Below are 13,930 nucleotides of genomic sequence, written 5' to 3'. Positions count from 1 at the left end.
GTCAGACACACACAGTCAGTCAGACACACACAGTCAGTCAGACACACACAGTCAGTCAGTCACACACCGTCAGTCAGTCAGTCACACACCGTCAGTCAGTCAGTCACACACACACACACAGTCAGTCACACACACAGTCAGTAAGTCAGTCAGTCAGTCACACACACACACAGTCAGTCACACACACAGTCAGTAAGTCAGTCAGTCAGTCACACACACACACACAGTCAGTCACACAGTCAGTCAGTCACACACACACACAGTCAGTCACACAGTCAGTCAGTCAGTCACACACACAGTCAGTCAGTCAGTCAGTCACACACACACAGTCAGTCAGTCAGTCACACACACACAGTCAGTCAGTCAGTCACACACACACAGTCAGTCAGTCAGTCACACACACACAGTCAGTCAGTCAGTCACACACACAGTCAGTCAGTCAGTCACACACACAGTCAGTCAGTCACACACACAGTCAGTCAGTCAGTCACACACAGTCAGTCAGTCAGTCACACACAGTCAGTCAGTCAGTCAGTCACACACAGTCAGTCAGTCAGTCACACACACACACACAGTCAGTCAGTCACACACACACACAGTCAGTCAGTCAGTCACACACACACAGTCAGTCAGTCACACACACACACACACAGTCAGTCAGTCAGTCAGTCACACACACACACACACACACACACACACAGTCAGTCACACACACACACACACACACACACAGTCAGTCACACACACTCAGTCAGTCACACACACACACAGTCAGTCACACACACAGTCAGTCAGTCAGTCAGTCAGTCAGTCACACAGTCAGTCAGTCAGTCACACAGTCAGTCAGTCAGTCACACAGTCAGTCAGTCAGTCACACAGTCAGTCACACAGTCAGTCAGTCACACAGTCAGTCAGTCACACACTCAGTCAGTCAGTCAGTCAGTCAGTCACACACTCAGTCAGTCAGTCAGTCAGTCACACACTCAGTCAGTCAGTCAGTCAGTCACACACTCAGTCAGTCAGTCAGTCACACACTCAGTCAGTCAGTCAGTCAGTCACACACTCAGTCAGTCAGTCAGTCAGTCACACACTCAGTCAGTCAGTCAGTCACACACTCAGTCAGTCACACAGTCAGTCAGTCACACACACAGTCAGTCATCACAGTCAGTCAGTCACACACAGTCAGTCACACAGTCAGTCAGTCAGTCACACACACAGTCAGTCAGTCAGTCACACAGTCAGTCAGTCACACACAGTCAGTCAGTCAGTCACACAGTCAGTCAGTCACACACACACACAGTCAGTCACACAGTCAGTCAGTCAGTCACACACACAGTCAGTCACACAGTCAGTCAGTCAGTCACACACACACACACAGTCAGTCACACACACAGTCAGTAAGTCAGTCAGTCAGTCACACACACACACACACAGTCAGTCACACAGTCAGTCAGTCACACACACACACAGTCAGTCACACAGTCAGTCAGTCAGTCAGTCACACACACACAGTCAGTCAGTCAGTCAGTCACACACACACAGTCAGTCAGTCAGTCAGTCAGTCACACACACACAGTCAGTCAGTCACACACACACAGTCAGTCAGTCAGTCACACACACAGTCAGTCAGTCAGTCACACACAGTCAGTCAGTCAGTCAGTCACACACACAGTCAGTCAGTCAGTCACACACAGTCAGTCAGTCAGTCACACACAGTCAGTCAGTCAGTCAGTCACACACACAGTCAGTCAGTCAGTCACACACACACACAGTCAGTCACACACACACAGTCAGTCAGTCACACACACACACACAGTCAGTCAGTCAGTCAGTCACACACACACACACACACAGTCAGTCACACACACACACACACACACACACACACACAGTCAGTCACACACACACACACAGTCAGTCACACACACAGTCAGTCAGTCAGTCAGTCAGTCACACACACACACAGTCAGTCAGTCAGTCACACAGTCAGTCAGTCAGTCACACAGTCAGTCAGTCAGTCACACAGTCAGTCACACAGTCAGTCAGTCACACAGTCAGTCAGTCACACACTCAGTCAGTCAGTCAGTCAGTCAGTCAGTCAGTCACACACTCAGTCAGTCAGTCAGTCAGTCACACACTCAGTCAGTCAGTCAGTCACACACTCAGTCAGTCAGTCAGTCACACACTCAGTCAGTCACACACACACACAGTCAGTCACACACACACACAGTCAGTCACACAGTCAGTCAGTCAGTCACACACACAGTCAGTCAGTCAGTCACACACACAGTCAGTCAGTCAGTCACACAGTCAGTCAGTCACACTCAGTCAGTCAGTCACACTCAGTCAGTCAGTCACACTCAGTCAGTCAGTCACACACACACACACAGTCAGTCAGTCACACACTCAGTCAGTCAGTCAGTCAGTCACACACTCAGTCAGTCAGTCAGTCACACACTCAGTCAGTCAGTCAGTCACACACTCAGTCAGTCAGTCAGTCACACACTCAGTCAGTCACACACTCAGTCAGTCACACACTCAGTCAGTCAGTCAGTCAGTCAGTCACTCAGTCAGTCAGTCACACACACACACAGTCAGTCACACAGTCAGTCAGTCACACACACACAGTCAGTCACACAGTCAGTCAGTCAGTCACACACACAGTCAGTCACACAGTCAGTCAGTCAGTCAGTCACACACACAGTCAGTCAGTCAGTCACACAGTCAGTCAGTCACACTCAGTCAGTCAGTCACACTCAGTCAGTCAGTCACACACACACACACACACAGTCAGTCACACACACACACACACAGTCAGTCACACACACACACACACAGTCAGTCAGTCAGTCACACACTCAGTCAGTCAGTCACACACTCAGTCAGTCAGTCACACACTCAGTCAGTCAGTCAGTCACACAGTCAGTCAGTCAGTCAGTCACACACACAGTCAGTCAGTCACACACACAGTCAGTCAGTCAGTCAGTCAGTCAGTCAGTCAGACATACACACACACACAGTCAGTCAGACTCAGTCAGTCAGTCACACTCAGTCAGTCAGTCACACTCAGTCAGTCAGTCACACTCAGTCAGTCAGTCACACACACACACACACACACAGTCAGTCAGTCACACACTCAGTCAGTCAGTCAGTCACACACTCAGTCAGTCAGTCAGTCACACACTCAGTCAGTCAGTCAGTCACACACTCAGTCAGTCACACACTCAGTCAGTCACACACTCAGTCAGTCACACACTCAGTCAGTCAGTCAGTCAGTCACACACACACACAGTCAGTCACACAGTCAGTCAGTCACACACACACACAGTCAGTCACACAGTCAGTCAGTCAGTCACACACACAGTCAGTCACACAGTCAGTCAGTCAGTCACACACACAGTCAGTCACACAGTCAGTCAGTCAGTCAGTCAGTCACACAGTCAGTCAGTCAGTCACACTCAGTCAGTCAGTCACACTCAGTCAGTCAGTCACACACACACACACACAGTCAGTCACACACACACACACAGTCAGTCACACACACACACACACAGTCAGTCAGTCAGTCACACTCAGTCAGTCAGTCACACTCAGTCAGTCAGTCACACTCAGTCAGTCAGTCACACACACACACACACACAGTCAGTCAGTCACACACTCAGTCAGTCAGTCAGTCAGTCACACACTCAGTCAGTCAGTCAGTCACACACTCAGTCAGTCAGTCAGTCACACACTCAGTCAGTCACACACTCAGTCAGTCACACACTCAGTCAGTCAGTCAGTCAGTCAGTCACTCAGTCAGTCAGTCACACACACACACAGTCAGTCACACAGTCAGTCAGTCACACACACACACAGTCAGTCACACAGTCAGTCAGTCAGTCACACACACAGTCAGTCACACAGTCAGTCAGTCAGTCAGTCACACACACAGTCAGTCAGTCAGTCACACACACACACACAGTCAGTCACACACACACACAGTCAGTCAGTCACACACACACACACAGTCAGTCAGTCAGTCAGTCACACACACACACACACACAGTCAGTCACACACACACACACACACACACACACACAGTCAGTCACACACACACACACACAGTCAGTCACACACACAGTCAGTCAGTCAGTCAGTCAGTCACACACACACACAGTCAGTCAGTCAGTCACACAGTCAGTCAGTCAGTCACACAGTCAGTCAGTCAGTCACACAGTCAGTCACACAGTCAGTCAGTCACACAGTCAGTCAGTCACACACTCAGTCAGTCAGTCAGTCAGTCAGTCAGTCACACACTCAGTCAGTCAGTCAGTCAGTCACACACTCAGTCAGTCAGTCAGTCACACACTCAGTCAGTCACACACTCAGTCAGTCACACACACACACAGTCAGTCACACAGTCAGTCAGTCACACACACAGTCAGTCAGTCAGTCACACACACAGTCAGTCAGTCAGTCACACACACACAGTCAGTCAGTCACACTCAGTCAGTCAGTCACACTCAGTCAGTCAGTCACACACACACACACACACAGTCAGTCAGTCACACACTCAGTCAGTCAGTCAGTCACACACTCAGTCAGTCAGTCAGTCACACACTCAGTCAGTCAGTCAGTCACACACTCAGTCAGTCACACACTCAGTCAGTCACACACTCAGTCAGTCACACACTCAGTCAGTCACACACTCAGTCAGTCAGTCAGTCAGTCAGTCACTCAGTCAGTCAGTCACACACACACACAGTCAGTCACACAGTCAGTCAGTCAGTCACACACACAGTCAGTCACACAGTCAGTCAGTCAGTCACACACACAGTCAGTCACACAGTCAGTCAGTCAGTCAGTCACACACACAGTCAGTCAGTCAGTCACACAGTCAGTCAGTCACACTCAGTCAGTCAGTCACACTCAGTCAGTCAGTCACACTCAGTCAGTCAGTCACACACACACACACACACAGTCAGTCACACACACACACACACAGTCAGTCACACACACACACACAGTCAGTCAGTCAGTCACACACTCAGTCAGTCAGTCACACACTCAGTCAGTCAGTCAGTCACACACTCAGTCAGTCAGTCAGTCACACACACAGTCAGTCAGTCACACACAGTCAGTCAGTCAGTCAGTCAGTCAGTCAGTCAGTCAGACATACACACACACACAGTCAGTCAGACTCAGTCAGTCAGTCACACTCAGTCAGTCAGTCACACTCAGTCAGTCAGTCACACTCAGTCAGTCAGTCACACACACACACACACACAGTCAGTCAGTCACACACTCAGTCAGTCAGTCAGTCACACACTCAGTCAGTCAGTCAGTCACACACTCAGTCAGTCAGTCAGTCACACACTCAGTCAGTCACACACTCAGTCAGTCACACACTCAGTCAGTCACACACTCAGTCAGTCAGTCAGTCAGTCAGTCACTCAGTCAGTCAGTCACACACACACACAGTCAGTCACTCAGTCAGTCAGTCACACACACACACAGTCAGTCACACAGTCAGTCAGTCAGTCACACACACAGTCAGTCACACAGTCAGTCAGTCAGTCACACACACAGTCAGTCACACAGTCAGTCAGTCAGTCACACACACAGTCAGTCACACAGTCAGTCAGTCAGTCACACACACAGTCAGTCACACAGTCAGTCAGTCAGTCACACACACAGTCAGTCACACAGTCAGTCAGTCAGTCAGTCAGTCACACAGTCAGTCAGTCAGTCACACTCAGTCAGTCAGTCACACTCAGTCAGTCAGTCACACACACACACACACAGTCAGTCACACACACACACACACAGTCAGTCACACACACACACACACAGTCAGTCACACACACACACACACAGTCAGTCAGTCAGTCACACTCAGTCAGTCAGTCACACTCAGTCAGTCAGTCACACTCAGTCAGTCAGTCACACACACACACACACACAGTCAGTCAGTCACACACTCAGTCAGTCAGTCAGTCACACACTCAGTCAGTCAGTCAGTCAGTCACACACTCAGTCAGTCAGTCAGTCACACACTCAGTCAGTCAGTCAGTCACACACTCAGTCAGTCACACACTCAGTCAGTCACACACTCAGTCAGTCACACACTCAGTCAGTCACACACTCAGTCAGTCAGTCAGTCAGTCAGTCACTCAGTCAGTCAGTCACACACACACACAGTCAGTCACACAGTCAGTCAGTCACACACACACACAGTCAGTCACACAGTCAGTCAGTCAGTCACACACACAGTCAGTCACACAGTCAGTCAGTCAGTCAGTCACACACACAGTCAGTCAGTCAGTCACACAGTCAGTCAGTCACACAGTCAGTCAGTCACACTCAGTCAGTCAGTCACACTCAGTCAGTCAGTCACACACACACACAGTCAGTCACACACACACACAGTCAGTCACACACACACACACACAGTCAGTCACACACACACACACACACAGTCAGTCAGTCAGTCACACACTCAGTCAGTCAGTCACACACTCAGTCAGTCAGTCACACACTCAGTCAGTCAGTCACACACTCAGTCAGTCAGTCAGTCACACACACAGTCAGTCAGTCACACACTCAGTCAGTCAGTCAGTCAGTCAGTCAGTCAGACATACACACACACACAGTCAGTCAGACTCAGTCAGTCAGTCACTGACTGACTGACTGACTGACTGTGTGTGTGTCTGTGTGTCTGACTGACTGTGTGTGTCTGACTGACTGACTGTGTGTCTGACTGACTGACTGTGTGTCTGACTGACTGTGTGTGTCTGACTGACTGTGTCTGACTGACTGACTGTGTGTATCTGACTGACTGACTCTGTGTGTGTGTGTGTGTGTGTCTGACTGACTGACTGTGTCTGACTGACTGACTGTGTCTGACTGACTGACTGTGTGTGTCTGACTGACTGACTGACTGTGTGTGTCTGACTGACTGTGTGTGTGTGTGTGTGTCTGACTGACTGACTCTGTGTGTGTGACTGACTGACTGACTCTGTGTGTGTGACCGACTGACTGACTCTGTGTGTGTGACTGACTGTGTGTTTGTGTCTGAGTGACTGACTGACTGTGTGTGTCTGACTGTGTGTGTCTGACTGTGTGTCTGACTGTGTGTCCGACTGACTGTGTGTCTGACTGACTGACTGTGTGTGTGTGGTCTGACTGTGTGTGTGTGTCTGACTGACTGTGTGTGTGTGTGTGTGTTTCTGACTGACTGTGTGTCTGACTGTCAGACACACACACACAGTCAGTCAGTCAGTCAGTCACACACACACACACTCAGTCAGTCACACACACTCAGTCAGTCACACACACACAGTCAGTCAGTCAGTCACACACACACAGTCAGTCAGTCAGTCACACACACACACAGTCAGTCACACACACACACACAGTCAGTCAGTCAGACACACACACACACACAGTCAGTCAGACACACACACACACACACAGTCAGTCAGTCAGACACACACACACAGTCAGTCAGTCAGTCAGTCACACACACACAGTCAGTCAGTCAGTCAGTCACACACACACACAATCAGTCAGTCAGTCACACACACACACACACACAGTCAGTCAGTCAGACACACACACACACACACACACAGTCAGTCAGTCAGTCAGTCACACACACACAGTCAGTCAGTCACACACTCAGTCAGTCACACACTCAGTCAGTCACACACTCAGTCAGTCAGTCAGTCAGTCAGTCACACACACACACAGTCAGTCACACAGTCAGTCAGTCAGTCACACACACAGTCAGTCAGTCAGTCACACAGTCAGTCAGTCACACTCAGTCAGTCAGTCACAGTCAGTCAGTCAGTCACACACACACACACACAGTCAGTCACACACACACACACACAGTCAGTCACACACACACACACACAGTCAGTCACACACACACACACACAGTCAGTCACACACACACACACAGTCAGTCACACACACACACACACAGTCAGTCAGTCAGTCACACACTCAGTCAGTCAGTCACACACTCAGTCAGTCAGTCAGTCACACACTCAGTCAGTCAGTCAGTCAGTCACACACACAGTCAGTCAGACACACACACACAGTCAGTCAGTCAGTCAGTCAGTCAGTCAGTCAGTCAGACATACACACACACACACAGTCAGTCAGACACACAGTCAGTCAGTCACTGACTGACTGACTGACTGACTGTGTGTGTGTCTGTGTCTGACTGACTGACTGTGTGTTCGACTGACTGTGTGTCTGACTGACTGACTGTGTGTCTGACTGACTGTGTGTGTCTGACTGACTGTGTGTGTCTGACTGACTGTGTCTGACTGACTGACTGACTGTGTGTATCTGACTGACTGACTCTGTGTGTGTGTGTGTGTGTGTCTGACTGACTGACTGTGTCTGACTGACTGACTGTGTGTGTCTGACTGACTGACTGACTGACTGTGTGTGTCTGACTGACTGACTCTGTGTGTGTGTGTGTGTCTGACTGACTGACTCTGTGTGTGTGACTGACTGACTGACTCTGTGTGTGTGACTGACTGACTGACTCTGTGTGTGTGACTGACTGTGTGTTTGTGTCTGAGTGACTGACTGACTGTGTGTGTCTGACTGTGTGTGTCTGACTGTGTGTGTCTGACTGTGTGTCTGACTGACTGTGTGTCTGACTGACTGACTGTGTGTGTGTGTGTGTCTGACTGTGTGTGTGTGTGTGTGTGTTTCTGACTGACTGTGTGTCTGACTGTCAGACACACACACAGTCAGTCAGTCAGTCAGTCACACACACACTCAGTCAGTCACACACACACTCAGTCAGTCAGTCACACACACACACACAGTCAGTCAGTCAGTCACACACACACACAGTCAGTCAGTCAGTCAGACACACACACACACAGTCAGTCAGTCAGACACACACACACACAGTCAGTCAGTCAGACACACACACACAGTCAGTCAGTCAGTCAGTCACACACACAGTCAGTCAGTCACACACACACAGTCAGTCAGTCAGTCACACACACACACACACACACACACAATCAGTCAGTCAGTCACACACACACACACAGTCAGTCAGTCAGTCAGACACACACACACACACACACAGTCAGTCAGTCAGTCACACACACACACAGTCAGTCAGTCAGTCAGTCACACACACACAGTCAGTCAGTCAGTCAGTCACACACACACAGTCAGTCAGTCAGTCAGTCAGTCACACACACTCACACACTCAGTCAGTCACACACACACACAGTCAGTCAGTCAGTCAGTCAGTCAGTCAGTCAGTCAGTCACACACACACACACTCAGTCAGTCAGTCAGTCACACACACACACACTCAGTCAGTCAGTCAGTCACACACACACACACACACTCAGTCAGTCAGTCACACACACAGTCAGTCAGTCACACACACACAGTCAGTCAGTCAGTCACACACACACAGTCAGTCAGTCAGTCACACACACACTCAGTCAGTCAGTCAGACACACACTCAGTCAGTCAGACACACACTCAGTCAGTCAGACACACACACAGTCAGTCAGTCAGACACACACACAGTCAGTCAGTCAGACACACACACAGTCAGTCAGTCAGACACACACACAGTCAGTCAGTCAGACACACACACAGTCAGTCAGTCAGACACACACACAGTCAGTCAGTCAGACACACACACAGTCAGTCAGTCAGACACACACACAGTCAGTCAGTCAGACACACACACAGTCAGTCAGTCAGACACACACACAGTCAGTCAGTCAGTCAGACACACACACAGTCAGTCAGTCAGACACACACATCAGTCAGTCAGTCAGACACACACACAGTCAGTCAGTCAGACACACACACAGTCAGTCAGTCAGACACACACACAGTCAGTCAGTCAGACACACACAGTCAGTCAGTCAGTCAGACAGCACACACACAGTCAGTCAGTCAGACACACACACACACAGTCAGTCAGTCAGACACACACACACAGTCAGTCAGACACACACACACACACACAGTCAGTCAGTCAGACACACACACACAGTCAGTCAGTCAGACACACACACACACAGTCAGTCAGTCAGACACACACACACAGTCAGTCAGTCAGACACACACACACACAGTCAGTCAGTCAGACACACACACACACACAGTCAGTCAGTCAGACACACACACACACAGTCAGTCAGTCAGACACACACAGTCAGTCAGTCAGACACACACACACAGTCAGTCAGTCAGACACACACACACAGTCAGTCAGTCAGACACACACACAGTCAGTCAGTCAGACACACGCACAGTCAGTCAGTCAGACACACGCACAGTCAGTCAGTCAGTCACGCACAGTCACACACACACACACACACACACACACACACACACACACACACAGAGTCAGTCACACTCACACATGTTTTCGCTCACCACAAACCAAGTCACTTCTGCAGTCCTCATTCTGAGAAAGGCCAGTAAAGCCACCAGCTGCTCTGGAGTTGAGTGAAGTCGAGTACTTTTTCTCATTAAGTGTTTTTAAGCTTTCTCTAGATTGCATTGGTTTTAGAAGAATTTGTCTCTGAGCATCCTGTTATTTTTCTCACATGAAAGTGGGAAGGTCTCCGTGCTCTCAGAGGAGAGTTTCACTTTGACTTTTCCCTGGCAGTGATGCATAGCAACTTTCTCATTTCTACGAAAGAAGGCCACGTGGTCGTATCTATCACATCTCTTAGCTCAGGCAAGATCAGTGGTTATTTACTAGAATATATATAGTAATCACTTTTACTACTATTCTCATTCTTGCTAGCATTTCACCTCTGCCAGGAAAGATGAGCCTATATTTGACCACATCAACGTGCGACATTTTAAAGGTCTGCTGCTGGTACTGTTATGGTCTAATACAGCAGCCTTTGATAGGTGAAAATTAATGTTGAAGGATTGAACTATGAAAGGGGTCAGGTGATGTATGCAAAATTAGTACTTTCAAATATTATCATTAGTTTCCTTTGTCATTTGTGTGATGATGGAGAAAACAACTACTTTCATACGTGTAGTTTGGTTCCTCCAAAAGAGGAACAGGCCGAAAAATTGTCCTCACTCAGCATATGCTGAGCAAAGAGCTGTGATCTGTTATAACCTTGTTGTTTTATACTCAACACCCATTCAGCCCTACAGTCACTCATTCAAGTCATAATCTCTCTGTTATTAAAGAAGTGATCCCCGCTGAGTAGGAAGTCCATGGAGGACTAATTAAAATGGCTGCCATGACATGCCGAGCATCGGGCTGCTACTGGGTGTGTCTGCAGCCAAGCTGAGCACCATGGACGTGTCAATCACCCACCTGCTGAGCATCCCCGCACTTCTCCCACCCACCTCCACTGAGCTGGACGTACCACACAACGTGCAGGTGGCGGCCGTGCTGGGCATCGGCCTGGTCTTCCAGGACACGGGCCACCGCCACAACGCAGAGGTGTGCTCGCTGAGATCGGTTAGTAAGACCTACGTCTCGAATGACGTACGTTGTTGTCCAATAGGGATATTTAATTTGCAGGGAGGATGACCTACTATACAATACACAAACTGTTTTGAATCTCATATCAGCATCTTAATTAGCATGTGTTATGTCAGCCCTTATAAAGCACATTCTTTTTGGGTATAGATAGCCTATAGCGTTTGTCACATTTAGAAATGTACCCTACATAGGGAACTGTTATGTCACCCTTTATGGCTTTATAAAATTCCTTTCTCATTGACTTTACCATGACATAAGCTAACAAATATTTTTTTGAATGTCTGGATCGCTGAAGGGATGCTCAGTCCTAGGAATGTACAACTGAAATTTCTAAAATCTTTCAGGGCGGCAGCTCAATAACCTTCAACTGTCTTTTTTGCTGACACATTTTGGAGCAAGCTTAATCCTCAAAGCTAAATTTTCTCAAGAAAAAAATAGAAATAAATATCATTGAAGTGAATAGATGATGTTGCATCTTCCTGCAGGTGGACTCCCCCTGGTCCTGAGATGGAGTACTGCGCAGACAGAGAGCCCTACTCCCTGTGCTGGCCCTGGGTATGGTCTGGCTGAAGGTATGTCTAGTAGATCACACTGCACTTACCTTACTGTAAAGCTGACAGTGTTTCCTTGTACATTTTGTTTTTAAATACTTTTATTTTTGATCCTGCGGCTCTGGGCTTAGTTGCTGTGAGCGCTGCTGTCTGTCCCGGGGTCCTGCCAGATTCCGGATAGGGGAAGAGACACGGAAGCCCAGCTAGCCTAGCTGGCTCGGTGGTCTCAAATGGAGGTCACTATTAAACGTTTCCAGTGCTGCAGGAGCTGTGTTTACTTTGCTTTGTTCCGGGACAATGGGGACCGCGCTGACTTTTAATGTAGCATCTGTTTTCTTGCGGAGGACTACAGGGTCAAAGTGGATACTCTTAGCAAGCAGGTAGCAAACCTACACAAGCTACTGGGGAATCCACGTGCCGGTCTGGTTGAAGTGTCGCCTCTGTGTCGGCTCTCCACGGCCGACTGGCCGGTGCTCAGCAGGGCTCCATCCCCGAAGGGGCCTCCCCCATCCCTGGAGAACAGAGCTGTTCTCAACCCAACAAACCAGCTATGGAGGTACGTCACTCGCCGTGGAAGTCGAAGAAAGCATCCTCTGGCAACAGGGGTCTCCATGGAGATATTAAGCCTGGACCTGACACAGACCAGAAATGACTTTGCCGCCCTGGATCCAGAGGTTCCGGCGCCATCTTCCTTAGGGGCTTCCCATTCAAGATCAGATCCAGAGGTACCTGCGTCTTTGTCTTCTGTTCTGTCTCCCTCTCTGGTTGCTTCTACCTCTGGTTCAGATCCCTAGAGCTCCCACAATCATCAGACCGTGAGGCTGCCTGGGAGACTGGCCCATTCAACATCACCAGCAGTCGTCATAGGCAGCTCTATGGTGAGAAACATCTCGGTCCCCAAGGCAAAAACCCTGTGCTACCCAGGAGCACGAGTACAGGACATAACAAGGCTGCTTCCGACTGTTCTACCACAGATGCCGGGAGCTGACACTGTCGTAGTCCATGTGGGGTCAAACGACATCAGGAGGGCTAGCTCGGAACATTTGAAAATGGACTTTAAAGAACTGATTTTAGCATAATTTCAGATCCAGTACCACCGTTGGGCCGCGGGTGTGAATGATTCAGCAGGCTACTGGCATTACACATCTGGCTAAAAGGCTACTGTAGCTCTGCTGGAATCACTTTTATTGATAACTTTGACACCTTCTGGAAACAGAAGATACTCTACAGGAATGACAGAGTCCAAATCATCTTAGCTCCTGGACTTCAAGGCTGCGTTGAAACAATGACTGGTAAATGATCCAAGACCAGCTCAGTTAATCCCTACCATTGTGACAATGAGTCGTCATAATGCTGCATCAAATGTACATTATCCTAGGGGCGTTGGCAGATGCAATGTATGTAACTTTAATTTATGTTCCCCTAATTGCGCTGGGGGGGCCAAGCTGGGGCCAGTTACATTAGATGTTATTGTTGACATATCGTTTTCTTCACTGCATTGCAGGCATTAGCAGGCAAAAGACCATGTTCATAATCATCATCGTTGCCACTGTCTAATAACGGATGTAAAAAAGAACGATAGCAAAAATGTGTTATGTACAAAATTATTTCATACTGCACATTTAGGGGGGGCCACAAGGGGGTCCAAAATTGCCCCCCCCCCCATAACCGCTAGTGTACATAGACATGGAATCACTGGTCACTTTAATAATGGAACACTTGCCACTTTAATAATGTTTGCATACTGCTTTACTCATTTCATATGTATATAGTGTATTCTATTCTACTGTATTTTAGTCATTGCCACTGCAACATTGCGTGTCCTAATATTTATATATTTCTTAATGACATTCTTTTACCTTTAGATTT

The 13,930-nt window shown here is 48.7% G+C and overlaps 1 long non-coding RNA gene across 9 annotated transcripts in view; it reads left to right on the top strand.

Moving 5' to 3' along the window:
• Nucleotides 1–13,486, top strand: part of LOC123728712 (uncharacterized) — a 39,902-nt gene extending 26,416 nt beyond the window's left edge. For 5 of the 9 annotated variants that reach the window (XR_006760408.1, XR_006760403.1, XR_006760407.1 and 2 more), the window contains 2 exons: nt 11,210–11,486; nt 11,996–13,486. This is a non-coding gene — a long non-coding RNA (uncharacterized lncRNA). The remainder of the gene's footprint in view (nt 1–11,209; nt 11,487–11,995) is intronic. The other 4 variants (XR_006760406.1, XR_006760402.1, XR_006760409.1 and 1 more) reach the window with 3 other exon arrangements.
• Nucleotides 13,487–13,930: the final 444 nt, after the last annotated feature.

This window comes from Salmo salar, chromosome ssa18 (assembly GCF_905237065.1).
Source record: "Salmo salar chromosome ssa18, Ssal_v3.1, whole genome shotgun sequence".
Taxonomy (NCBI): domain Eukaryota; kingdom Metazoa; phylum Chordata; class Actinopteri; order Salmoniformes; family Salmonidae; genus Salmo; species Salmo salar.
The sequence above is the reverse complement of the archived record's forward strand: the minus strand, read 5'-3'. Positions and strand labels throughout refer to the sequence as shown.